Source organism: Hypomesus transpacificus, unplaced genomic scaffold, assembly GCF_021917145.1.
Source record: "Hypomesus transpacificus isolate Combined female unplaced genomic scaffold, fHypTra1 scaffold_176, whole genome shotgun sequence".
Lineage (NCBI taxonomy): Eukaryota > Metazoa > Chordata > Actinopteri > Osmeriformes > Osmeridae > Hypomesus > Hypomesus transpacificus.
The window spans coordinates 202,549-229,885 of NW_025813730.1; positions in this window are offsets into that span (position 1 = coordinate 202,549).

Below are 27,337 nucleotides of genomic sequence, written 5' to 3' on the forward strand. Positions count from 1 at the left end.
TGTCTCGCACCAGTCACACACTACCATCAGAGGTGTGAGCATGCATAAACTGGCCCATCAGGCTTCAAACTCACACACACACACTAAAACACAGCTTGTGACACAACACACAGCCCTGAGACATGCACACACACACACCCACACACAGCTTGTGACACCACACACAGCCCTGAGACATGCACGCACACACACACACACACACACAGCTTGTGATACCACACACAGCCCTGAGACATGCACACACACACACACACACACCCACACGCGGCTTGTGACACAACACACAGCCCTGACACAGACCTGGTTTGAGGAATGTCCCGTGGGCTTGGCATGAGGGCTGTCCTGCACAAGGCTGTCTGAACAGGAGCAGCACTCAAACATGGACTCTCCAGACTTAAATGCCCTCGATATATAAAACCCATAAGATCCTGCTTATTTCTCTGGCAAGTATGCAGAAAAACATGCTCACACGTACGTACACACACACAAACACACACACGGACACACAACTCGGGGGGGGGAAAAAAACTTTCTTTTGCAGTGGTGGATAGAAAACAAGATTGTTCCTAATTGACTCCACATGTGGGGGAGTGTTCTGTGGCTCGTTGCTCACAGCAGCCCTCCCTCCCTCCCTCCGTCTTTCCCTGCATACCCTGGTTTGTGGTTGAGGGGAGGCCTTGTGTTAGCAGGGTTCCGTGACGGCCATTTTTCTCAGGGCAAGGGGGACCCCACTACAGGGAAAAGGATTCACGTTTTTTTGTGTGTGAGGGAGAGAGGGAGGGTTGGGTAATGTGGGGGGCCGAGGGAGGCTTGGGTAGGGGGGTGAGTGAGGGCATGCTGGAGTCATGCCAGAACAGGAAGGACCCAGAGACGGACAGACGGCCGGGGGGGGGGGGGGGGGGGGGTAGTGCTGAGGAGGAGGAGCTGGGAGCTGAGGGGTGAAGGAAATGAAAACCTTCAACAGGCTACACTTCAGTGGCCTGGTCCTAGTGCTAGATTCTAGGGTCCTGGTACTAGACTCTGGGGTCAGAGTTTCATGCACAGCAAAGCCTGGATTGACTGGTGTTGGCCAGGTATCTCCGACATGAGTCTAGACAGACAGACAGGCAGGCAGGGAAGCAGACAGGCAGGCAGGGAAGCAGGCAGACAGACAGACAGGCAGGCAGGCAGACAGGCAGGTCGTCTGGAGCAGCAGGCTCCTTGGTTGTGAGGGAGTTGCACATCTCTATATAACCCAATAAACCAATGATCTCATTCTGTAGTAAACATCTTACTTGTGCTTTTGAGCTCTCACACACACACACACACACACACACACACACACACACACACACACACACACACACACACACACACACACACACACACACACACACACACACACACACACTATATTCACACGGTAGGTGAGTGAGACTGTAGTTGGGGAAGATCCCGCTGACGTTCACATAGGAACACACTCAGTGAAGGATGACTGAGACATCACGGCTCAGTAGGGGGCAGAATATTGAAGGGTTTAGGACCTCCATCAAACCTTGCACTCCAAGGCCAACCTGCCAAGTCTCTCTTGTTAAGGAAACATGCAGCCTCTGTTAACCGCCCATCCCACCATACAGACACCCCTACAACTAGCGTGGGTGTCAACGCTCGTTGTTTGTTCCCGCGTTGCTGCGTTTCCCGGAAGATGTGAACAACATGTTTGATGTCACCAAAGGCCAAACACCAATCAGATGATCCGGCTCCCCCGAGCATGCTCTACTGGATTACAGCTAAACAACACAGGACTTCCCCATCTGTCTCCCCTCTCCAGCACTCTCTCTTTCACTCTTTGTTGCTCTCTTTTTGTCCCTTCTTCTCTGTCTCTGTCTCTCTCTGTCTCTCTCTGTCTGCGTCTCTCTCTGTCTCTCTCTCTCTCTCTCTCTCTGTCTGTGTCTCTCTCTCTGTCTATCGCTGTCACAGAGAGAGGGAGGGAGAACCTCAGTGGAAGAGCGTGAACACGGTGAGGGAAGGAGCGGGGTGTGAGGGGACAGGATGTAGGTGGTCCATCTAATCTGACACTAGATGGCAACGTTTTGCTGTGCAAGGAGACCCTTCCTCCTCCAGCCCCCCTTTGGCCTCTGACGGCTGCTCCAACCTCTCCTCTCCTTATTCCCTCTTATCCTGTCCTATCTTCTCCTCTCTTCTGTTCTGTGCAATCCTCTCGTCTGCTCTTATTGACTCCTTATTGCTCAATACTTGATGCAACCCCACTTGGGATGTATGGAATGGGGGGGTTAGAGAGAGAGCGGGGGAGAGAGGGGGGGAGGAGTGAGGCCCTGTCAAGGCTAAAGCAGGATGACCCCCCCTCTCTCTGTCTCTCTGCACTCCCTCCCCCCTCCTCCCCTCCTCCCTCTGGTCCTGTTGCCCTGGCGGAGCCCCCACACTCTGGGCCTGGAGGTGCTGAATCAGGGGGCGAGGGGAAATCCTGCTTATCTGTGTGGAATTTTATTATTTTCAACTATTTGGCTCATGATTGCTTGCCTCCCTCCCTCTTCCTTATACTCCTCTACCTTGTCACGCAAACTCTAGGTCGTCGCCCCTTCATCGCTCGGTTACTCTCCCTCAGTCCCTCACCTCCAGTCTGCATAGTTATTCACGTAAGGCTAAACTCTCTATTTCTGGTGTTTTTCTTTCCGCTCTTTCTACCTCTTCCCGCCCTCCTCTTTCCCTCCCTTGTTCTCTCTCCTGGTCAGTTCAGTTCAACATGCTTTGAGGGAGACATGCAAGAACACACGTTCACACTGCCACAGCAGCAGTGTAAACACACAAAGTGGAAACAGTTTAACTTGTACTGCATGTGCAGTTCACTGCCCAGCATGCAACACACATTTCTTTTTATGTGCCCCCAGTTTCCCAGAATGATTGTGGAATGGCACGTATCTAGGTGTTTCACCTGATTCTGTAGCTGTCTGTCTGTCCCACAGAAACATGATTTATCAGTTTTAATGCAGGAAAACTGCCACAAAGAATGAAACAGCGATAGTCACAGTCATGTGTTTAGCAGCTTTAGTGCATTGATGAACGCGTGTGCGTGTTAGTGACTGTGTTTGTTGGTGTGTTTGTCAGAGAGAAGGGGAGAAGGAGAAGGAATGTGAGTAGGTTTCATAAGAGCGGAGAGGACAGAATATGAATTATAGACAAGTGAGTATGCTCTCTGGGGTCCTCCCCGCATCTTCACACTCACTCAAACTTTCCTCTCCACTTTGTACAAACACATACATTTGCTATTTGTTTCTCTGCAGTAATATTCAAAATATACCTTTTTTGAATGACCACAATACTGAGGAAATGTATATATTTCCCTCACATACACACACACACACACACGTGTACACACACCCCCACACCCACACACTATCTGGGCCACCCTTGTACTGAACAACCTGTTTCATCCCCTCTCCATCTCTCAGGATCTTAGATGTTCTCTCTTGTTTCTTCTCCTGTTTCCTGCATAACTTAGACACACACACACACACACACACAGACTTGCTGATTATGCCTGACCTTCCGTCCTGACACGGCTGTCACTTTGATCAGCCAATCAGCATCAGGCGCCACCCAGGTCTGCTCTGGGATGACCGCACCACTGATGCTGCCCGCTGATATGAGCTGCTGCATTTCCTGTTCTGGTGGTTTGATTTGTTTATTTCTTCCTCAAACAGCTGGTCCTCACATTCCTCTGAATGGGGGTGACCGGGGGGGGTGGGGGGTAGGCGGTGGGTAGGGTTGGGGGGTTGGGAGAAGGCTATAGATAGTGAGGCTGAATGAGTGCTTGAACAGGGCGAGGAGGTTGGAGATTGAGCTTAAAGGGATTTGGGGGGAGGGGTGAAGATGACGAGAGCGGGGGGGGGGGGGGGGGCGTCATCCTGTCCTTGTTGTTGTTGCCGCCGTCCCATGTGGCTGAGCCCACACGAGCGTGTTCAAGACCCTAGTGAGCCAGAGAGAGGCTATATTACCAGGGTCCAGTGTCTACTGAAGAAGCCTAATACAGCCAGGCTTCCAACAAGCCCAGACATGCTCCCACAGGTCTGTCTCTGGGCAGGGAGCTGTGCGTGTGTGTGTGTGTTTATTGGTGACCCTATAGAAACCAGAGACGCAGCACCAGCGGCGGCTCTTGGTCTTGGATCTGTCCCAGCCAGGGGGCTGGATGTACGGGAGGGAGGGAGGGTGGGAGGGAGGGAGGCAGGGTGGGAGGGAGGGAGGGAGGGAGGGTGGGAGGGAGGGAGGCAGGGTGGGAGGGAGGGAGGGAGGGTGGGAGGCAGGGTGGGAGGGAGGGAGGGTGCGAGGGAGGGAGGGTGCGAGGGAGGCAGGGTGGGAGGGAGGGAGGGTGGGATGGTGGGAGGGAGGGAGGCAGGGTGCGAGGGAGGGAGGCAGGGTGGGCTAGGGTGCGAGGGAGGGAGGCAGGGTGGGAGGGAGGGAGGCAGGGTGCGAGGGAGGGAGGGTGGGAGGGAGGGAGGCAGGCAGGGTGGGAGGGAGGGAGGCAGGGTGCGAGGGAGGGAGGCAGGGTGGGAGGGAGGGAGGCAGGGTGCGAGGGAGGGAGGCAGGGTGGGAGGGAGGGAGGGAGGGTGGGAAGGAGGGAGGCAGGGTGGGAGGGAGGGAGGGTGCGAGGGAGGCAGGGTGGGGAGGGAGGGAGGGGAGGGAGGGTGGGAGGGAGGGAGGGTGGGATGGTGGGAGGCAGGGTGCGAGGGAGGGAGGCAGGTTGGGCTAGGGGTGCGAGGGAGGGAGGCAGGGTGGGAGGGAGGGAGGGCAGGGTGCGAGGGAGGGAGGGAGGGAGGGTGGGAGGGAGGGAGGCAGGGTGGGAGGGAGGGAGGCAGGGTGGGAGGGAGGGTGGGAGGGAGGGTGCGAGGGTGCGAGGGAGGGAGGCAGGGTGGGAGGGAGGGAGGCAGGGTGGGAGGGAGGGAGGCAGGGTGCGAGGGAGGGAGGCAGGGTGGGAGGGAGGGAGGCAGGGTGGGAGGGAGGGAGGCAGGGTGGGTGGGAGGTTAAGAAGAGGAAAACAGGGAGGGAGGAAGAGGATGTCACAGGGGTAGAGAGGGTGTCACAGGGGTAGAGAGGGTGTTACAGGGGTAGAGAGGATGTCACAGGGGGTAGAGAGGGAGTCACAGGGGTAGAGAGGGAGACCAAGAAAGAGAGACAGAATGGAGGGAAAGAGAGAAGCATTTGGCCTGGAACCGAAAAGGAAACCTGCAGACCTAGAACCAACTCATGTTAAGTCTAGAGAGAGTCTAGTTGTCACTATTTTAATGGAGTCTTTTCATATGCATCATGTGCAAACTGAGACCTGAGTTATTTGGTTGAGAGCGGCGGTAGAGATGTCGGTAATTGAGAGAGTAATTTGTGCGGGGGCAGGGTCGCGACCCCGGCCAACCGACAACAGGATGCGGCCGGCTCTCGCTGACATTCTCCCTCACATCAAGAAATGGTTTCTTGCAATTTCTGCTCTGTTCCCCTCCCCTTTTCTCTCTGACAGAAAGATTCTCAAGCGATCCTGAATTAAGAGGAGGACTCCTCTCCCTCGCCTGGCCCCCTCGCCCGGCCCCCTCTCTCTAGGACAGAGCACTGCTCCTCTCCCTCGCCCGGCCCCCTCTCTCTAGGACAGAGCACTGCTCCTCTCCCTCGCCCGGCCCCCTCTCTCTAGGACAGAGCACTGCTCCTCTCCCTCGCCTGGCCCCCTCTCTCTAGGACAGGCTTCAGTGTGGTTTACGCCAGTAGCTTCTGTCAAGGAGAGAGTGTGAGACACAGCTAAAGGGTTTTTGTGTAAGAGAAAGACTGTGTGTGTGTGTGTGTGTGTGTGTGTGTGTGTGTGTGTGTGTGTGTGTGTGTGTGTGTGTGTGTGTGTGTGTGTGTGTGTGTGTGTGTGTGAGGCAGTGAGAGTGAGCATGGCCCACCCAGGGGCCTGGCAGGAGAAACAGCAGCTGGCTCCTCTCTCTCCTCTCTCTCCTCTCTCTCCTCTCTCTCCTCTCTCTCCTGTTCTCTTTTCTTCTCTTCTTCTCTCTTCTTCTCTCTTCTTCTCTCTTCTCTCCACTGTTAATATACTTGTTGATATATTTACAAAAGTCACAGACCCCGTTCAAACCATGTGCACGTTCCACCCTGTGAAGTGTTTTGAAAGGCCACGCCCCCAGCAGCTACTCCCTGTAGGCTCACCCCTGTGGCACTGCCTGCTTTCCAACCCTCCTCTCACCCCTGTGGCACTGCCTGCTTTCCAACCCTCCTCTCACCCCTGTGGCACTGCCTGCTTTCCAACCCTCCTCTCACCCCTGTGGCACTGCCTGCTTTCCAACCCTCCTCTCACCCCTGTGGCAATGCCTGCTTTCCAACCCTCCTCTCACCCCTGTGGCACTGCCTGCTTTCCAACCCTCCTCTCACCCCTGTGGCACTGCCTGCTTTCCAACCCTCCTCTCACCCCTGTGGCACTGCCTGCTTTCCAACCCTCCTCTCACCCCTGTGGCACTGCCTGCTTTCCAACCCTCCTCTCACCCCTGTGGCACTGCCTGCTTTCCAACCCTCCTCTCACCCCTGTGGCACTGCCTGCTTTCCAACCCTCCTCTCACCCCTGTGGCACTGCCTGCTTTCCAACCCTCCTCTCACCCCTGTGGCACTGCCTGCTTTCCAACCCTCCACCAGTGTGTTCGTGGTGGTCAGGTTGGGGTCAACCACAAAATGAACACTTCACTGAGAGACGGTCAACCCCTGCTTCAGATGAACACCTCTCATCTTGAACATGCTCAGACGGCAGAGGGACCACAGTTTTGCTCTCGCCTACGATAGGTCGCTGGCCATTAACCACTTTTTTGCTTGAAGATGTCTTGAGCTGAAAAGATCAGCTGATTTGTTGTTGTCCATAGCAACATACTTATAATGCATATTGTAAGTGCAGATACAAATTTGATAGATAATGAAAATATTTTGTACTTCTTATTTTTCTTAAATCCCATCTTATTGCCTTTGTTTGATTTAAAGCCTCATACAAGAGACCCCCCACACTGTAGGCCCACCACATGCGATTTGAATGACAAATCAGATTTCAAAACATCATTTATTTTAGAGCTGACCAAAATGTTCATCGGAATGACCTCCCTATCCGTCTGGCTCCCAATATAGCACCAACAATCCCTCAAAACTCACCTCTTCAACCTCGCCTTCACCTGAACATCCTCTGCTCCTTCCCCTCCACTACTAGACTTATATGCTAGTTTTCTTTATAATATTCTGTTGGTCTGTTTTGTTCAATCCTTTGTCTTTATACTTTACTTTTGTCTTGTTTTGCTTGTACTCATACATGTAAAACGACTTTGAGTATTAGAAAAGCGCTATAAAAAAACACGTATTATTATTATTATTATTATTATTAGTTATCAGTCAAGTCTCCTATAGACTTGAAGTAATGCACTCAAGTCCTCTGCTGCAGTTGGAACATCTAATGGCTGCGTTTCAGTTTCACAAACATGAGAGGACCACTGACATGTGCAGATCGTTTTGGACTGGACTGTTTAATTGGACTGATAGTTTTCCGCCCTATTGCAACTCAAAACCTGCCCTTAAAACCCAAATCAAAACTTTCCAACTTTTGTTTTTGGCAACCCTTGGGTGTGAAAGGTTTGGGTTTCCCCCTAGGGACCCTGCAGACTTGCTTGTCTTTTTGACCAGAGTTAACAGTTAAAATCGTTCTAGACAGTTCTGAGGTCTTTGTGATGGTTATAGTCCAGCTGAGGGAGATATTTGCACTATATTGCCAAAAATATTCACTCCGCTTACCAAAATCATTGAATTCAGGTGTTCCAATCACTTCCATAGCCACAGGTGTATAGAAGCAAGCACCTACGCATGCAGACTACTTCTACAAACGTTTGTGAAAGAATGGGTCGCTCAGTGAAGTCCAGAGTGGTTCCGTGATAGGATGCCACCTGCATCCAAGCCTTACATCACCAAGCGCAGGAGCGTCTGATGCAGCGGTGCGAAGCATGCCGCCGATAGAGCAGGGAAGACGAGTTCTCGAGTCACGAATCCTGCTTCTCCCTCTGGCAGTCTGATGGACCAAAGGGTAAAGTTTGGTGGAGGGGGGATTATGCTGTGGGGTTGTTGTTTGGGACTTGGGCTCTGCCTCTTAGCTCCAGTGAAAGGAACACTGTTAATGCTTCAGCATACCCAGATATTTGGGACAATTTCATGCTTCCAACTTTTTGGGAACAGGACCTTTCTGTTCCAACATGACTGAGCACTAGTGCTTAAAGCAAGGGCCATAAAGACATGGAGGAGGGAGTTTGGTGTGGAAGAACTTGACTGGCCCGCACTGAGTCCTGACCTCAACCCCATAGAACGCCTTTGGGATGAATTAGAGCGGAGACTGCCAGCCAGGCCCTCTCGTCCAACATCAGTGTCTGACCTCACAAATGCACTTCTGGAAGAATGGTCAGCAAAATTCCCATAAACACACTCCTAAACCTTGTGGAAAGCCTTCCTAGAAGAGTTGAAGCTGTTATAGCTGCAAAGGGTGGGCTGCCATCATATGAAATCCTATGGTTTAAGAATGGGATGTCACTCACGTTCATATGCCTGTGAAGGCAGCGAACCAGCGAATACTTTGGACAGTATAGTGTATATTAAGCTATTTCCAAATACAGTCTGTGAAGGTGTAAAAAATGAAAGTTTCAAACTGGCTGTAATGCAACCTCAATAGACTACCAATGGAGCTACACGTCTAAATGAGACAGACCCAGTGTGAGGGCAGGGTCCGGTCCGCTGGCTGGGCCTGCTGGCTAGGCCTGCTGGCTGTTCAACGCCCAGGTCTGGTCTGAGACCCCCTGAAGTCTCTGGGCCGGTTGTGGAGTGGAGGGGAGGGGATGTCGATCACCTCCAGCATCCACATTTCCCTGTACTGATCTCACATTTGTCCCACTCAGTGCTTTATCTCTCCTCTTTGCTGGATACGCTTTCTGTCCAAACAACACTGTAGATGTTCATTAACAACCTGTTTTGTCCTGCTGCTGTTCAAGGTTCTACACAGAACACAACCACTGTTCAAGGTTCCATACAGAACACAACCACTGTTCAAGGTTCCATACAGAACACAAGAACGTGGCAGGACAGGGCTTCTAACACGCTAAAATAACCACTCATACTCGTCACTGGACACACTGCGGCCAAACTCTGCTTGCTTGAACAGAACAAGACATTGATTGTGTCTAATAAGCTCATATGCACTCTTTGACAGACAAACGCACACAGCTAGGAGCAAGGAAAAAGAGATGGGTTGGAATCGACCCAACGGTAACATTTGCGTTCCCTTGACTTTTTCTGGTCCACGGAGAAGAGAATTGAGTGTTGTAAAAGGTGCTTGATGTGCGTAAGAGGTGAGTTCACATGGCGGTGGGTGTAAGCCAGCCAGCACTGGCCTGTGAAGAAGACTGCTTACAGCCACTTCAAAAGGCTCTGAGGGGAACCTCAATCTATACACTGTCTGTTTATCTTCCTTTCCATCCTGTTTCTCTCTTACTCTCGCTCTTTTTTTGTTTTCTCTCTCTCCCCCTCTCTCTCTCCCCCTCTCTCTCTCTCTCTCTCTCTCTCTCTCTCTCTCTCTCTCTCTCTTCCCCTCTCTCTCTGTCTCTCTCTCTCTCTCTGTCTCTCTCTGTCTCTCTCACACAATGGGTTGTTTTTGGCTCAGAGTTCAGTGGGGGTTGGGAAGTGTGTGTGGTGGTAGTTAGAGGGGGGGGGAGTGTGTGTATTGGGGGTGGGGGGGGGGTGGTGGTAGTTAGGGTGGGGGGGGGAGTGTGTAAGGGGGGTTGGGGGGGGGTGGTGGTAGTTAGGGGGGTAAGTGTGTGTGTGGTTGGAATGGGGGTTTGGGGTGTGTGTGTGTGTGGTTGGAATGGGGGTTTGGGGTGTGTGTGTGTGTGGCGGGGATGGGGGTTTGGGGTGTGTGTGTGTGTGTGGCGGGGGGGGGGGGGGGGGGGGGGGAGTGCTGCTTTGGCTCCATGTATACGTTGCAAACGGAAATATTAATGCTCTGCCAGTACTCACTCTGGCGACGGTATGTGTCTGACTGATGCAGGACATCCACCCCCCATTCCAGCATCTCTCGTGCACACACAGGTCCTGACTCTCCAGCCTCTCTTGTGCACACAGGTCCTGACTCTCCAGCCTCTCTCGTGCACACACAGGTCCTGACTCTCCAGCCTCTCTCGTGCACACACAGGTCCTGACTCTCCAGCCTCTCTTGTGCACACACAGGTCCTGACTCTCCAGCCTCTCTCGTGCACACACAGGTCCTGACTCTCCAGCCTCTCTCGTGCACACAGGTCCTGACTCTCCAGCCTCTCTCGTGCACACAGGTCCTGACTCTCCAGCCTCTCTTGTGCACACAGGTCCTGACTCTCCAGCCTCTCTTGTGCACACAGGTCCTGACTCTCAGCCTCTCTTGTGCACACAGGTCCTGACTCTCAGCCTCTCTTGTGCACACACAGGTCCTGACTCTCAGCCTCTCTTGTGCACACACAGGTCCTGACTCTCCAGCCTCTCTTGTGCACACAGGTCCTGACTCTCCAGCCTCTCTTGTGCACACAGGTCCTGACTCTCAGCCTCTCTTGTGCACACAGGTCCTGACTCTCAGCCTCTCTTGTGCACACACAGGTCCTGACTCTCAGCCTCTCTTGTGCACACACAGGTCCTGACTCTCCAGCCTCTCTCGTGCACACAGGTCCTGACTCTCCAGCCTCTCGTGCACACCGGTCCTGACTCTCCAGCCTCTCTCGTGCACACACAGGTCCTAACTCTCCAGCCTCTCTCGTGCACACAGGTCCTGACTCTCCAGCCTCTCTCGTGCACACAGGTCCTGACTCTCAGCCTCTCTTGTGCACACACAGGTCCTGACTCTCCAGCCTCTCTCGTGCACACACAGGTCCTGACTCTCCAGCCTCTCTCGTGCACACACAGGTCCTGACTCTCCAGCCTCTCTCGTGCACACACAGGTCCTGACTCTCCAGCCTCTCTCGTGCACACACAGGTCCTGACTCTCCCAGCGTCCTGCCAACAATAAGAAGGCTTGTTTAATGTGCCTCAACGCAGTGTTGATCTGAATCTGTGCGCTTTGTTGTTTTTGTGAATGACTCTGTCTCTACCCTGTATTAATCTTCAATCCATGTTTACCTCAAGTGTCCAGCACTGCGAGCCCTAACGGGAGGTTGTCATGCACACCAGGTCCCCCCCCCCCCCCCCACCTCTGGATGTGGACTAGATTGGTTCTGGCCCGGCTCAGTCTTGTTTTTCTGTCTCTCAGGCTCCTCTGCTGGGGTTCAGAGCTGTTTGGCAGGGGCTCCTCCACTGTTAGCAGGCTCTGCTGGGGTTCAGAGAGGACTGGAGTTTGTACACACATCCGGAGGAGTTCTATTCCCCTCAGTCAGGCAGGTTCTAGTCCCTTTGGTCGGGCAGGTTCTAGTCTCCTCGGTCAGGCAGGTTCTAGTCCCCTCGGTCAGGCAGGTTGTAGTCCTCTTGGTCGGGCAGGTTCTAGTCCCCTCGGTCAGGCAGGTTCTAGTCCCCCTCGGTCGAGCAGGTTCTAGTCCCCTCTTCGGGCAGGTTCTAGTCCCCTCTTCGGGCAGGTTCTAGTCCCCTCTTCGGGCAGGTTGTAGTCCCCTCGGTCGGGCAGGTTGTAGTCCCCTTGGTCGGGCAGGTTCTAGTCCCCTCGGTCGGGCAGGTTCTAGTCCCCCTCGGTCGAGCAGGTTCTAGTCCCCTCGGTCGGGCAGGTTCTAGTCCCCTCGGTCGGGCAGGTTCTAGTCCCCTCGGTCGGGCAGGTTCTAGTCCCCTCTTTGGGCAGGTTCTAGTCCCCTCTTCGGGCAGGTTCTAGTCCCCTTGGTCGGGCAGGTTCTAGTCCCCTCGGTCGGGCAGGTTGTAGTCTCCTTGGTCGGGCAGGTTCTAGTCCCCTTGATCGGGCCTGGTGTTCGTAGCTGACGGAAGGTGAGCAGGAGGGGGAGATACTGGGCGCCAGGCACACACGCTGGTGTCTAGGTGCTTGTGGCCCAGACGGGTCAGAACAGGGGCATATTCTGACTACATGTTAGCATCTTCACAGTTGCCTCGGGAACGTCAAACCTTATGAAAGTTGTGGTGTGTTTTCTTGCCGTTTCCTGTTTGAAATGGTCTTTTCAGCACAATCAATTCTTAATATGTCATCTTATTTGTGTAACGTGTAAGTGAATTTGAATGTGTTTAGTTGTGTGTGTGTTTGTGTGTGTGTGTGTGTGTGTAAGGGGTGGGTGTGGGTGGGTGGGTGGGTGGGTGTGTGTGTGTGCGTGTGTGTGTGTGTGTGTGTGTGTGTGTAAGGGGTGGGGGTGGGTGTTGTCAAAAGGAGTCTTAAGGCCTGTGTGTGTATTTGGGTGTTTGTGATTGGCTGCCTGAGTGAGAGAACTGTGCCACAGGAATTCCTTCCTGGATTCCTCCAACCAATATGATATAATACCAATAAGACTTTATTTATTTAGCAACGTTCATACTAGAATTGCAGCTCAAGGTGCAATTACATAAACATACATACATAAAAGGCATACAAATAAATAATAATACAAGTAATAAAACCCTTCTGAGATAAAATTAGTAAAATGTTTTGGTAAAAAGATTTAACCCCTTGTGTTATCTTTGGGTCATTCTGACCTATCAGTCATTCTGACCCACTGTTGTATTGCGACAACTTTACCTCATACAAAAACTAAGTGAAGCATTTTCTTTTAACCGTTGGGCTGTCTCAGACCCCCCACATTGCGATGGTTAAAAGAAAAATTATTTTTATTTGTTTTTGTTTTGGGTAAAATTGGGTAAACACAATCAATAATCTAGCTGCAGAGTTTTGAATGAGCTGTAGTCTTTCAGTGGTTTTCTTGGAAAGACCAGCGAAAAGCGCGTTACAGTAGCCCAGCCGGCTGGATATAAAATCATGCGTCTCTGCATCATTTTGGTTTATGAATGGTCATACTTTCGCTATATTCCTGAGGTGAAAGAAAGCTGTTTTGGTCACTTTATTAATGTGAGAGTTGAAATTCTAATCTGAGTCCAGGATTACACTGAGACTTGTCACCTCTGGTTTAAGCCAGGGGGTTAAACCTCCTAGATTCTTAGTTAGCATCTCTCTTTTGGATTTGGGGCCACATAGTAGGACTTCAGTTTTGTCTTCATTTAATTTAAGAAAGTTATCATTCATCCATTTGTTTATTGCTGACAAGCAGTTGGTAATGGAATTCATGGCTGTTGCATCGTTGGATTCAGTGGATATATATAGTTGTGTGTCATCCGCATAGCTACGGAAATCTATATTATGTTTTCTGATTATGTCGCCGAGTGTTAACATATAAAGAGAAAAAAGTAATGGACCTAAGCATCTTCCTTGAGCAACCCCGTAGCAGTTCTCATGTTTCTTAGACATATGGTCTCCTAAACTGACTTAAAATGTCCTTCCTCTGATATATAATTTCATCCAGTTTAATACACTGTCCATGAACCCAATAAGATTTTCCAGTCTATTGATTAGGATGTCATGATCAATGGTATCAAATGCTGTACTGAGATCTAACAGGATAAGGACTGAGACTTTATTTGCATCAGAGTTTAATCTGAGGTCGCTAATTATTTGGTGAGAGCCGTTTCAGTACTGTGATAATGAATCACTGCTTTTCATTAGCTCAGCCTTGGCCAATGGCAGGCAGCCATACCTTTGCATTGTTGTGGAAGTTGTTGTTTTTGTTTGTTGATGTTGCCGGGGGTTGTGTTTTGTCTCCGGAGTGACATCGGTAAACCCTGAAACCAAACATCATGGCATCTGACTTCTTGCAACACACACAAACAGAAACCTCAGTTGTGGAGAGTTTTGGTGCAGGTCAGGGCAGGACTATTCTGTGTTTTGGTTAGCTGAACTAGCTTCAGCCCCTTGAGGGGATCAAGCTCATGCTAGGTGGTGATATATGCATTTTTCTCTATGTTTGGGGAATTGGAAACATAATAGCATTCTCTCAGAGACCGAGCGGATCTCTGTTGCCCACACACTGACCCCAACTAACATACTGCACATATTTGGGCTCCAGACTTGTGTTGTTTCTGGCTGGTTTGTGAGTAGCAGGAGCAGCCGTTGGCCGTCTCTAGGACTGGTAGGACTACACACAGTTAATGAACCATCTCCCAGTGTGAAGGAGATGGATTGGATCTCGCTGGGTTTATCGTATTGTGTTACATAAACAAGAGTTAAACACTCCATTTCCAGTAAGGAGAATGTTTGTGAAATATCATCAATTCTGATTTTGCAGAACAGGGAGAGGTTAACTGAGTGATAGAGCAAGCAAGAGTGATAGTTACTGTGAGGGTTAGTTATAGTTACTGGGAGAGGTAGATAATGATGGTGAGGATAAGGATGAGCAAGAGTCACATTCTGACCACAGGAGGGGATAGATAGTGGAACGTAGTGTGCGTGCATGCCTGTACTCAACAACCCGTGTGTGTGTGTGTGTGTACACACGTGCGTGCGCAGGGACCCAGGATGCATTAGTTGAGGCCAGGGATGATCTAAATAATGGATGTGATCCTCACCTTCTGAATAAGTGAACACCAGAAGAGAGCATGAGAAGCACACTCTCAAATGGAAAGGATTCTTCTACGAGTGTGTGAGGGATGTGGAAGGAAAGCGATGGAGTGAAGAAGGGAGAGCGGAAGAGGTGGAAGCTGGAGGGGAGGATGGAACCTAGAGTAGTGAAGAGGGGGGGCAAGGATCCTCTGTGACGACCGGGTGTTTTAGGGTGGATAGGAAACCCCCCGCTTGGAACTCATCCAGGTACCTGTGTCCTACAGTACCTGTGTCCTACAGTACCTGAGCCCTACAGTACCTGAGTCCTACAGTACCCATGTCCTACATTACCTGTGCCCTACAGTACCCGAGTCCTACAGTACCCGTGTCTTACAGTACCTGAGTCCTACAGTACCTGTGCCCTACAGTACCTGAGTCCTACAGTACCCGTGTCTTACAGTACCTGAGTCCTACAGTACCTGTGCCCTACAGTACCTGTGTCCTACAGTACCTGTCACCTAAAGTACCCGAGTCCTACAGTACCTGAGCCCTACAGTACCTGAGCCCTACAGTACCCGAGTCCTACAGTACCTGAGCCCTACAGTACCTGAGTCCTACCTGTGTGTTACAGTACCCGTGTCCTACAGTACCCGTGTCCTACAGTACCCGTGTCCTACAGTACCCGTGTGTTACAGTACCCGTGTGTTACAGTACCCGTGTCCTACAGTACCCGTGTCCTACAATACCCGTGTGTTACAGTACCCGTGTCCTACAGTACCCGTGTCCTACAATACCCGTGTCCTACAGTAGCTGTGCTTGAGGGTGTGACGGGCCTCCTGTGGTGTGTTGCAGGGACAGCAGCAGACCTTCTCCTTCCCCGACGTCTTCCCGTCAATGGACGCCAAGCCGCCCGAGGGCTCAGCTGACGACATCCAGGACAAGTTCATGGAGGACGAGAAACAGAGACAAAAACCAGACCCTCGAAGAGGAGGGGTCACGGAGTGGTTCGGACTCTAGCCAGCCCATGTGTGAGAGAGAGAGTGTCTGAACAGATGATCGATATGCAAATGTAATAAAACTAAATAAATATTTGTTTAAAGAGAGTATGGAAGTGTGCGTGTGTATGTCTCAGTGCTGAACCTCAGAACGCTTCAGAACTTCTTCTCAGATCTTGTTCCTCCTCATGTGACCCTCTCAGGAGACGTTTTCTCTTGCTCTTCTTCTGTTTCTGTCTTTCCCTCCGTCTGTATTCATCTGCCACCCGCCGCACAGCCAACCGGTCCCAACCCTGCCATGACAAATGTTTCTCGCCCCTTCTCTCGAAAGCAAGTTTTGGCCCTGACTCGCTGGCACGCGCTCTTGACATTTGGAGGTATTATTTCAGCCACACAAAATGCGTGGCTGTCAAGCAATTAGCGATTTTGAGGAATAGCCGCTTATGTTATGCAGCCAGCCGACCGGGAGAGGAGAAAGTGTACTTTGTGTAAATGTGGCCTCGCCTCGCCTGTGTCTCTGTTTAACTAAACGTTGGAAGATATAAAAGGTTGCTTGTCAAGACTCATCTGCTTACTGTAGCCTTTTTTTTTTCATTCATCTCCTCTCTTGTCTCACTGCTGGCTCTCTCACAGCTCCCCCCCCCTCCATCCCCTCTCTCCCCCCCTCCCTCCCTCCCCTCTCCCCCCCTCCATCCCCTCTCTCCCCCTCTCCATCCCCCCCTCCCTCCCCTCCCCCCCCTCTCTCCATCCCCTCTCTCCAGCCCTCCATAACCCTCCGCACGTTGCCAGGTTGGTCCAGTAGTGTTTAGACTGAGTAATGATCTGTGGTCCGAACTTGGCGGAGGAAGGAGTCCTCTCTTACCGTAAGCTAGTCTTGCTCTTTTGAGGGTTTTCAACACTTTCTCAGAGCAACCTTTGTATCCCGGTACAGGGAGGCACTGCTGCACCCCCACCCCCCAAGAGTGAGCTCCAACACTGGCTTGTTAATCCATGGGTCAATCTGTCTGACTGGAAGCCCTAACCTCACTGCGCCGGCCCTGCCCCAGGAGAGGGCAGCCCCAGTTCCTCTGCAGCGAGAGCAGCCCCGCCTTACAGCTAGGCCTGGCCATCGCTAAGGAGAATGTCAATATTGATCCTGTTTGTCATTGTCTCTTACCTGGAACCGCGTCCCCCATGCGTCGCTATAAAACTATTTGATTTAGAACAAAACAAGCCCCCCCCCCAATCCCTCTTTCTCTCCCTCCTCTCTTTCTCTCCCTCCTCTCTTTCTCTCCCTCCTCTCATTCTCTCTCATTCTCTCTATCACCAGCAGCTGTTTCTCCAGAGGGCCGAGAGAGATAGAGTGGGAGCCTGAATTCCTGTCCGCTCTCCTCACTGCCTGAACAGACCCCACATGAAAGTTGGGAAATCTCACTCTAGATGTTTGCCAAGTAACCCCCCCCCCCCCGGCCAGCTCTCCCTTACTCTCCCTCCGCTCATGCCCAATAAAAAAGCGGGGAGAGCACAATGCCTTCGCCCCAGTCTGCCGTCCCTGCATCTGGCAGCCATTTCCCTGTTTGTTAACACAATGTTCTCCCTGCCTGTCAGTCTGAGGACACTAGTGGGGCTGGAGGGAAGAAGCGGGGGGGGAAGGGGGAGGGGGAGATGGACGCCTGTCCCTCCAGGGTCGTCCGCTGAGCCCCCACCTGTCCTCCCGGCTGGCTGAGCTGCCGCAGGGTAGTGAGGGATAAGGAGAACTCTGCCTGCATGCGTGGAGGAGAGAAAGACATGAAAGGAGTGGTGAAGGAGAACACGATAGTGAGAGGAAAAAAAACAAAAAAACATGACATCATCAGAGAAAATGCTGATGTGACTTTGGGAGTGCAGAGGGCTCTCTCTCTTCTCTCTCTCTCTCTCTCTCTTCTCTCTTCTCTCTCTCCTCTTGTGATATGTACCATGCAGGTCATGTTCCCCGCCCCACGTGGTTGGTTAATGGAAGAGGGTTGAATATTTTAAACAGCCCTCCACTCTCTCTCTCTATCTTCTTTCTTTTGGCCCTGCATTAGATGAGTAGGCTTATGACCCTATTTTTGCTACCGCAGTCCAAGTTTGGAACGTGCTTGACATCACCCTCTATTTCTGGACGAGTAGAGGCTTTTCTGGAGCTTGACTGGACTGGGCTTGGCTGGACTGGCCCTGACTGGACTGGGCTTGACTGGACTAAGTGGGGCTGAGTTGGACTGGAGGGTCCCTGGGGGGGCTAGCCATCACCCAAGCCCCCCAGCTCACAGGTTGCAAATTTTCCCTCTTAAACCTACAGAACGTACACAAATGTAAGGCACACTAATCTCTAAGCCAACAAGACGACTGATACATGAACTGGATCTCCTATATTGGCTCCCAGGGATGCCCAGCAGTGTGATAGAACTGGAACTTCACTCGCCGAACCTTCTTCTGCCGAACTGTGTCGTGCTGGTGGGCAGGGGCTAAGGAGGTCCACAGTGGGAGGTCCCAGGGCTGGGGCGGGGGGGGCATGGAGGAGGTCTGCCTGTGTTGAGGCCAGTTGTGGAAGCACCACGACCAGACAAACCTGCTATTAATAGCTATTAGCTGTGTGCTGGATGATGTAGAGGGAAGAGCAAGGGGCTCCCGCTCACGCCCAGTCAGGCTGTTCCCACACGCTAACGTCACGCTGGATCGCTCACTCACTTGCGCCCTGTGACTTACACACGGTAGCCAACTGTCTGTAAAATCACACATGTTCATGCGTTAGACAACTTCCCTCCACCCCCACTAACACACACGCACACCGCCTCCCCCCTCAAGTCGTGACAGCTCCTACACACACACACGTATTGAGCGTCTCAGTAGTGTTCACTAAGACAACTCGGGTCACATGCTGAGGAGATTGCTGGCCCCTCTTGGACCAATGCCAAACACATTCCTGCTTCCCCTGGCTGCCATTGGTTCATCTGAGCTCAGCTTATGCACTCATTCACCCCATGTGTGTGTGTGTGTGTGTGTGTGTGTGTGTGTGTGTGTGTGTGTGTGTGTGTGTGTGTGTGTGTGTGTGTGTGTGTGTGTGTGTGTGTGTGTGTACGCCTTTGTTTGAACTGTATGTTTCAGTGGAAATGGAGGGAACCGTGGTCATGTGCTTCATTCATATGAACATTTACACACACACACTCACACACACTCACGCCTGATGAGTACGCGGGTGTTCTTCTTTGCGACAGCGTCATGTTCGAGGTGCTCACTCACTGCTGCTCATCTGACAGAGTGTCCCCCCCCACACTGCATCAGGGGGTACCTCCAATCAACACTGCTCTCTCCTGCCTCCAATCAACACTGCTCTCTCCTGCCTCCAATCAACACTGCTCTCTCCTGCCTCCAATCAACACTGCTCTCTCCTGCCTCCAATCAACACTGCTCTCTCCTGCCTCCAATCAACACTGCTCTCTCCTGCCTCCAATCAACACTGCTCTCTCCTGCCTCCAATCAACACTGCTCTCTCCTGCCTCCAATCAACACTGCTCTCTCCTGCCTCCAATCAACACTGCTCTCTCCTGCCTCCAATCAACACTGCTCTCTCCTACACATTAGCATCTTAAACAAGCTAATAATAATGTGACTTAAGGGGGGGGGTGCTGGTTGGATATACAGGATAGAGTGATTGAGAAGGTAGAGGAGAGAGGAGAGGAACGACTGATTTGCTCAGTTAAAATCAACTGTATGGTGGAGTCTTATGTCTGCTTGCGTGATGTGGGACAGTAAGACACACACACACACACACTGAAAAGCAGGATATACCACGTAATGGAGGCTTCATAGACACAGTGTGCGACTGTTTAAATTAAACGTCCAGACTTGTAGTGGTGCCAATAACATCCAACATCTATGGTTCTGTCTTTCTGTCTGCAGCCCTCCCTCCGTCCGTCTGTCTCTGTCTGTCTGTCTCCCTGTTTCTCTTACTCTGCTGGCCTGGGGGCTTGCCTGCTCATTCAGACCTAAACAGAGTTCAATCAACGGCTGGAAAGGAGAAAAGAAAAAAGAATGGAGAGCCAGGGAAGGGAGAGAGAGAGGAGGGGTGCATGGGGTAGGGGGCAGGGTCTGTGTGGGGGGGGGGTGCATGGGGTAGGGGGCAGGGTCTGTGTGGGGGGGGGTGCATGGGGTAGGGGGCAGGGTCTGTGTGGGGGGGGTGCATGGGGTAGGGGGCAGGGTCTGTGTGGGGGGGGGTGCATGGGGTAGGGGGCAGGGTCTGTGTGTGTGTGGGGGGGGGGGGGGGGTGCAGTGCACGCTTGTTGATCCCGACAGGGCTATTTGTCTGAGAATGCTGTGGTCTGTAGACTACATTGCAGAATGCTGTGGTCTGTAGACTACATGGCAGAATGCTGTGGTCTGTAGACTACATTGCAGAATGCTGTGGTCTGTAGACTACATGGCAGAATGCTGTGGTCTGTAGACTACATGGCAGAATGCTGTGGTCTGTAGACTACATTGCAGAATGCTGTGGTCTGTAGACTACATGGCAGAATGCTGTGGTCTGTAGACTACATGGCAGAATGCTGTGGTCTGTAGACTACATTGCAGAATGCTGTGGTCTGTAGACTACATTGCAGAATGCTGTGGTCTGTAGACTACATGGCAGAATGCTGTGGTCTGTAGACTACATTGCAGAATGCTGTGGTCTGTAGACTACATTGCAGAATGCTGTGGTCTGTAGACTACATGGCAGAATGCTGTGGTCTGTAGACTACATTGCAGAATGCTGTGGTCTGTAGACTACATGGCAGAATGCTGTGGTCTGTAGACTACATTGCAGAATGCTGTGGTCTGTAGACTACATTGCAGAATGCTGTGGTCTGTAGACTACATGGCAGAATGCTGTGGTCTGTAGACTACATTGCAGAATGCTGTGTTCTGTAGACTACATTGGTCCTGGTCAAACAGGCATCACAGGGGAGACACTAAAATGTACCTTGTGTTCAATACGGGAAGAGAACTTCTGTTTACAGGCACACAAGGAGCACAAACGCACTCCCCAAACAGGCCGTGTGATGCTTCCCAGCGTGCTGCGGAGCGAGTCGGAGCGGGCTGAGGACGGGGGGGGGGGGCGTGGGAGAACAGCACTGGACTGCCTGAGGACAGACATGTCAGGGATGAGGTGTGACTCTTCACTGAGTCTCCCTGCTCTCTCTGGCCATCTATAGTCTGCTGTTTCTCAATGACTCCCTTTCTATCTCTCTTTCATTCTCCTCTCCTCCTGATTTGGTGTTGACACCGGTCCCTCGGCTGAGCTCTGTCTACGGAGAGAAGAGCCCGCCCACCTGGGGGGCAGCACCCAGCCAAACAAGGCTCAGGGTCATGTCAGGTCAACTTGTCTGTCCTGTTCTTTTAACTAGCACAGTGGGCAGAGCAGAGCAAAGGGCCCGGCAGTATGGCCTGGGTGGGCAGTGCAGAGGGCCTCTTGGGGTGATTAAGGGTGTGTTTGTGTCCCAGGCAGGCAGGGAGCGAGGTGGCGGCAGTGGCTCTCCACAGCCCTGGGCCTGCAGTGGGAGGTGAGCCAAAACCAACCGCTTTGATTGCCTCCCATCTGCCCTTCTGTCCCCTGTCTTTCAACTGTTGGACGAAGAGGAGGAAAACGGGCTGAGGGATGTAGTGGGGGTGGGTGACAGATTGGGCTGCGGTTAAGGTGGGGGGTAGGAGGGGTGCGGGGGAGGGTAGGAGGGGTGCGGGGGAGGGTAGGAGGGGGTCACTTGAGTTCCTGAACTGAATGGCTGGCTCATGACCCCTGGCCTGATTAAGTAGAGTGTCAGTCTGTGTGTGGTAGTCTTACTATTTGTGTTCATGTCGACATTTTGTGCGGCGGAACTGTTGTTTGTACATTTGCATGTGTGTGTATTTTGTGTGTACCTAGACGTGTTTGGCACCATGTATTCCAGCACTTCTTTCTGACCCTAACACAAGACTGGGTGGGCATGGATCTGAATGCAAACCCCTTTCTTTAATCAAGAACGCCTCACTTTGTAGTGAACTACTTTAATCGGCCATTGTTAAAGATGCAATCAGAGTTGTTGATAGTATAAGCAATGAGAGAGAGAGCGAAAGAGAAAGGCAGTCTTGTCGTGTGAAAGGTGGTGTGGTGTGGTTCGGGTTAGGTTGCGGTTGCAGTCTTGAGAGAGGGAGAGGGAGAGAGCGAGGCAGGCGCAGGGGCGAGCGAGGCAGCACATACCCACAGGATTCGAATGGAGCTCCCATTGGGAGGTTTTACGCTTCAAAATGGTTTCCTGTGACGTGGATTGTGTGTTTGATTTGCGCTTTGAGGGGTTAGTGTTATTCTCGGGAGGAGAGAATCTAGCACGCTCTCATTTCCGCAATATCAACAGCCAGCAGAAAGTTGGCAAGGCCAAGCAGAGGGACTGTAAAGACAGACTATTTTCTACCTCCTTGTAGGAACCTTTTTTTTCTTTCTTTCTTTCTTTCTTGTGTTTTTCTGCTGAGACTACTCCAAGACTTACTCTGCATCTTGACGGATTGCTCTTAATAATTGGACCTGCTCGTACCCGGCTTGTTTCCACAACTGTCTGGCCTGCCAGATGATGTGCTGATTCTGTGCACACAGAAAGAGAGATAATACTCAGTCTGTTGTTGAACAGGGAAAAGATCGAAAATCTACACACGCGCACGTGCACACACACAGCCTCACAGTTCTGTGTGAAAAGCCTTGGTACTAATTGCACACAATGGATACAGGGCAGGAGGAGCAGCAGAGTGATGTGCAGTAGGAGCAGCAGAATGATGTGCAGTAGGAGCATCAGAATGTGGCCCAGGTAGTGTTGTTGGTTCAGCTGCGGTAGAGAGCTGAGAGAATTGCCTGCGGGGCTTCTAGCCCGTAGCCTGCACATCGAGGCAGGAATATACACACACACACACACACACACTCCACAGCCTAGTTCCCCAAACACTATTCACCCATGGGCCTTACAGCGTGTAGTCCTTGGATAACCCAATCTTCCCATATCTTCCTTGGACTGAGAGCTTGTATAGAGCGGTGGTCTATGGAACGGGTCTGCAGGTTCACCTGCTGGTGCAGACTGCAGGGGGCTGATCACTGACAGCCAGCATCACTCACATAAATCCAAATGTTTCCACAGGGAGAGCACCGGCTGAACCCTACGCCCCCCTCCTCAGCACTTCCTCCCTCTGCTCTCTCTTCTTTATTTTCTTACTGTAAATGCATACTGTATGTGCCCCATGCTTGCGTAAAAAGCCCCACTTTGGTAACAGCGCCTACACTGGATGGCACACATGGAAAAGCTAACTGCTATGGGGCCAATTTTCCCCATGGATTTATGTCAATATCAGCAGAGGAGTGAGCGGGGTTTCCCCAGTGTAGGGCACACAGTCTGGCTGTGGGGAGCTGCTCTCCTTCCCCTCCACATCTCCCCTCCACATCTCCCCTCCACATCTCCCCTCCACATCTCCCCTCCACATCTCCCCTCCACATCTCCCCTCCACATCTCCTCCACATCTCCTCCACATCTCCCCTCCACATCCTCCACATCTCCCCTCCACATCTCCCCTCCACATCCTCCACATCTCCCCTCCACATCTCCCCTCCACATCTCCCCTCCACATCTCCCCTCCACATCTCCTCCACATCTCCCCTCCACATCCTCCACATCTCCCCTCCACATCTCCCCTCCACATCTCCCCTCCACATCTCCTCTCCATATCTCCTCTCCACATTTCCCCTCCACGTCTCCTCCACATCTCCCCTCCACATCCTTCACATCTCCTCTCCACATCTCCTCTCCACATCACCCCTCCACATCTCCCCTCCACATCCTCCACATCTCCCCTCCACATCTCACCCCACTTCCACGACAGCTTGACATGTGTGTGTGTGTGTTTGTATGTTGACTTGTGTGCGTGTGTGTACCTGTGTGTCATTGTTGAAACGTTAAAACAAAATGTCCCTCCCCCCTGAGTAGCCTTCTCTTTTGCTGCACACACCCAGGAGTAAGGGGAGGATATGTAGGAGAGGCAGACAGGAAGTGGAGGAGAGATAAACAGGAAGTAGTGGAGAGACAGAGCTCCACAAATGATAGAAGTTCCCAGCCTGGGGAAGATGAAGGGAAAGAACAGGCTGCTGGCCACAGGCCCATCCCCACCGCAGATCAATGTGGTCGTTGATTATCCACAGACGGTCTAGTTGTTGGTGCTTCCCTGTACCAATAAATGGCCAATATGGAGCTGGCCTGCCAGGTCTTGTTCTTGTTATGTGAACAGGTTCTGGCCAGAACTCCTTGTCTCAGCAAGGAAAAACAACAACAACAGCATGGATGTAAATTCAAACTGGATGGAGCAGACTGGAACACTGTAGCACACTGGAACACTGTAGCACACTGTGGAACACTGTTGCACACTGTGGAACACTGTAGCACACTGGAACACTGTAGCACACTGTGGAACACTGTAGCACACTGTGGAACACTGTAGCACACTGTGGAACACTGTAGCAGACTGTAGAACACTGTAGCAGACTGTGGAACACTGTAGCAGACTGGAACACTGTAGCACACTGTGGAACACTGTAGCACACTGTGGAACACTGTAGCAGACTGGAACACTGTAGCACACTGGAACACTGTAGCACACTGTGGAACACTGTAGCACACTGTGGAACACTGTAGCACACTGTGGAACACTGTAGCAGACTGGAACACTGTAGCACACTGTGGAACACTGTAGCAGACTGGAACACTGTAGCACACTGTGGAACACTGTAGCAGACTGGAACACTGTAGCAGACTGGAACACTGTAGCACACTGTGGAACACTGTAGCAGACTGGAACACTGTAGCAGACTGTGGAACACTGTAGCACACTGTGGAACACTGTAGCAGACTGGAACACTGTAGCACACTGTGGAACACTGTAGCAGACTGGAACACTGTAGCAGACTGTAGAACACTGTAGCAGACTGTAGAACACTGTAGCAGACTGGAACACTGTAGCACACTGTGGAACACTGTAGCACACTGTGGAACACTGTAGCAGACTGGAACACTGTAGCACACTGTGGAACACTGTAGCACACTGTGGAACACTGTAGCAGACTGGAACACTGTAGCACACTGTGGAACACTGTAGCACACTGTGGAACACTGTAGCAGACTGGAACACTGTAGCACACTGTGGAACACTGTAGCACACTGTGGAACACTGTAGCACACTGTGGAACACTGTAGCAGACTGGAACACTGTAGCACACTGTAGAACACTGTAGCACACTGTGGAACACTGTAGCACACTGTGGAACACTGTAGCAGACTGGAACACTGTAGCACACTGTGGAACACTGTAGCACACTGTGGAACACTGTAGCAGACTGGAACACTGTAGCACACTGTGGAACACTGTAGCAGACTGTAGAACACTGTAGCAGACTGTGGAACACTGTAGCACACTGTGGAACACTGTAGCAGACTGGAACACTGTAGCACACTGTGGAACACTGTAGCAGACTGGAACACTGTAGCACACTGTGGAACACTGTAGCACACTGTGGAACACTGTAGCAGACTGGAACACTGTAGCACACTGTGGAACACTGTAGCAGACTGGAACACTGTAGCACACTGTGGAACACTGTAGCACACTGTGGAACACTGTAGCAGACTGGAACACTGTAGCAGACTGTAGAACACTGTAGCAGACTGGAACACTGTAGCACACTGTGGAACACTGTAGCAGACTGTGGAACACTGTAGCAGACTGGAACACTGTAGCAGACTGTGGAACACTGTAGCACACTGTGGAACACTGTAGCACACTGTGGAACACTGTAGCAGACTGGAACACTGTAGCACACTGTGGAACACTGTAGCAGACTGGAACACTGTAGCAGACTGTAGAACACTGTAGCAGACTGGAACACTGTAGCACACTGTGGAACACTGTAGCACACTGTGGAACACTGTAGCAGACTGGAACACTGTAGCACACTGTGGAACACTGTAGCACACTGTGGAACACTGTAGCAGACTGGAACACTGTAGCACACTGTGGAACACTGTAGCACACTGTGGAACACTGTAGCACACTGTGGAACACTGTAGCAGACTGGAACACTGTAGCACACTGTGGAACACTGTAGCACACTGTGGAACACTGTAGCAGACTGGAACACTGTAGCACACTGTGGAACACTGTAGCAGACTGTGGAACACTGTAGCACACTGTGGAACACTGTAGCAGACTGGAACACTGTAGCACACTGTGGAACACTGTAGCAGACTGTGGAACACTGTAGCACACTGTGGAACACTGTAGCACACTGTGGAACACTGTAGCAGACTGGAACACTGTAGCACACTGTGGAACACTGTAGCACACTGTGGAACACTGTAGCAGACTGTGGAACACTGTAGCAGACTGGAACACTGTAGCAGACTGTGGAACACTGTAGCACACTGTGGAACACTGTAGCAGACTGTGGAACACTGTAGCAGACTGGAACACTGTAGCACACTGTGGAACACTGTAGCAGACTGTGGAACACTGTAGCAGACTGTGGAACACTGTAGCACACTGTGGAACACTGTAGCAGACTGTGGAACACTGTAGCAGACTGTAGAACACTGTAGCACACTGTGGAACACTGTAGCAGACTGTAGAACACTGTAGCACACTGTAGAACACTGTAGCAGACTGTGGAACACTGCAGCAGACTGTCGAACACTGTAGCAGACTGGAACACTGTAGCACACTGTGGAACATTGTAGCAGACTGTAGAACACTGTAGCAGATTGGAACACTGTAGCAGACTGGAACACTGTAGCAGACTGGAACACTGTAACAGACTGTAGAACACTAGCAGACTGGAACAATGTAGCAGACTGTGGAACACTCTAGTAGACTGGAACACTGTAGCAGACTGGAACACTGTAGTAGACTGGAACACTGTAGCAGACTGTAGAACACTAGCAGACTGGAACAATGTAGCAGACTGTGGAACACTGTAGCAGACTGGAACACTGTAGCAGACTGGAACACTGGTTCCACAGACTGCCTGCTGCCTCCCAGGCTGCCTGCTGCCTCCCTGACTGCCTGCTGCTTCCCAGACTGCCTGCTGCCTCCCAGTCTGCCTGCTGCCTCTGGGCCTATCCTGAAACGCTCTCTCTCATTTTCTTCTGTACAGCACAAACACTGGCCAGAGCTCCCGGGATCGGCTCAGTCAAAGCTCTTTGGGAGACAAACAAAGGGAGGGAATCCACACAAGTTGAAAGACAAATCTTGAGGGAGTTTACAAAGAGACCACACATCAACAGCACAGTGGACTAATCTATTTGTAATTAAAATGTTTCCCTGCAACGTCTTTCCTCACCAAAAAAAAGAGATTGTGACCCCTCCCCAACCCCCCCCCCCCCCCCAAGTTGTGTATTTCTCCTGTAATCCTATCTCTCTGTGTGTGTGTGTTTGTGTGTGTGTGTGTGAGTGATTGTGTATTAGAAGGAATGACAGAAGGAGCGCAAAACAATACAGAACAACTGGAACTTTCTCTCTTTCCGTTCCTCGCTCTTTTGAGGACCGTATGTTGTGAGTAAGCGTGGGTCTGAATCACTAACCCTAACTTTACCCTTCTGTTTTCTGTTTGTGTATCACTGTCTCTGACCTACTGCCAGGCAGGATCCTGTAGACTACAGGATACCGTGACTGTGGGTCACCTCATTCTATTCACAACTTCATTCATAAGAGCCACACACGTCACCCATTCACTGGAGATCTG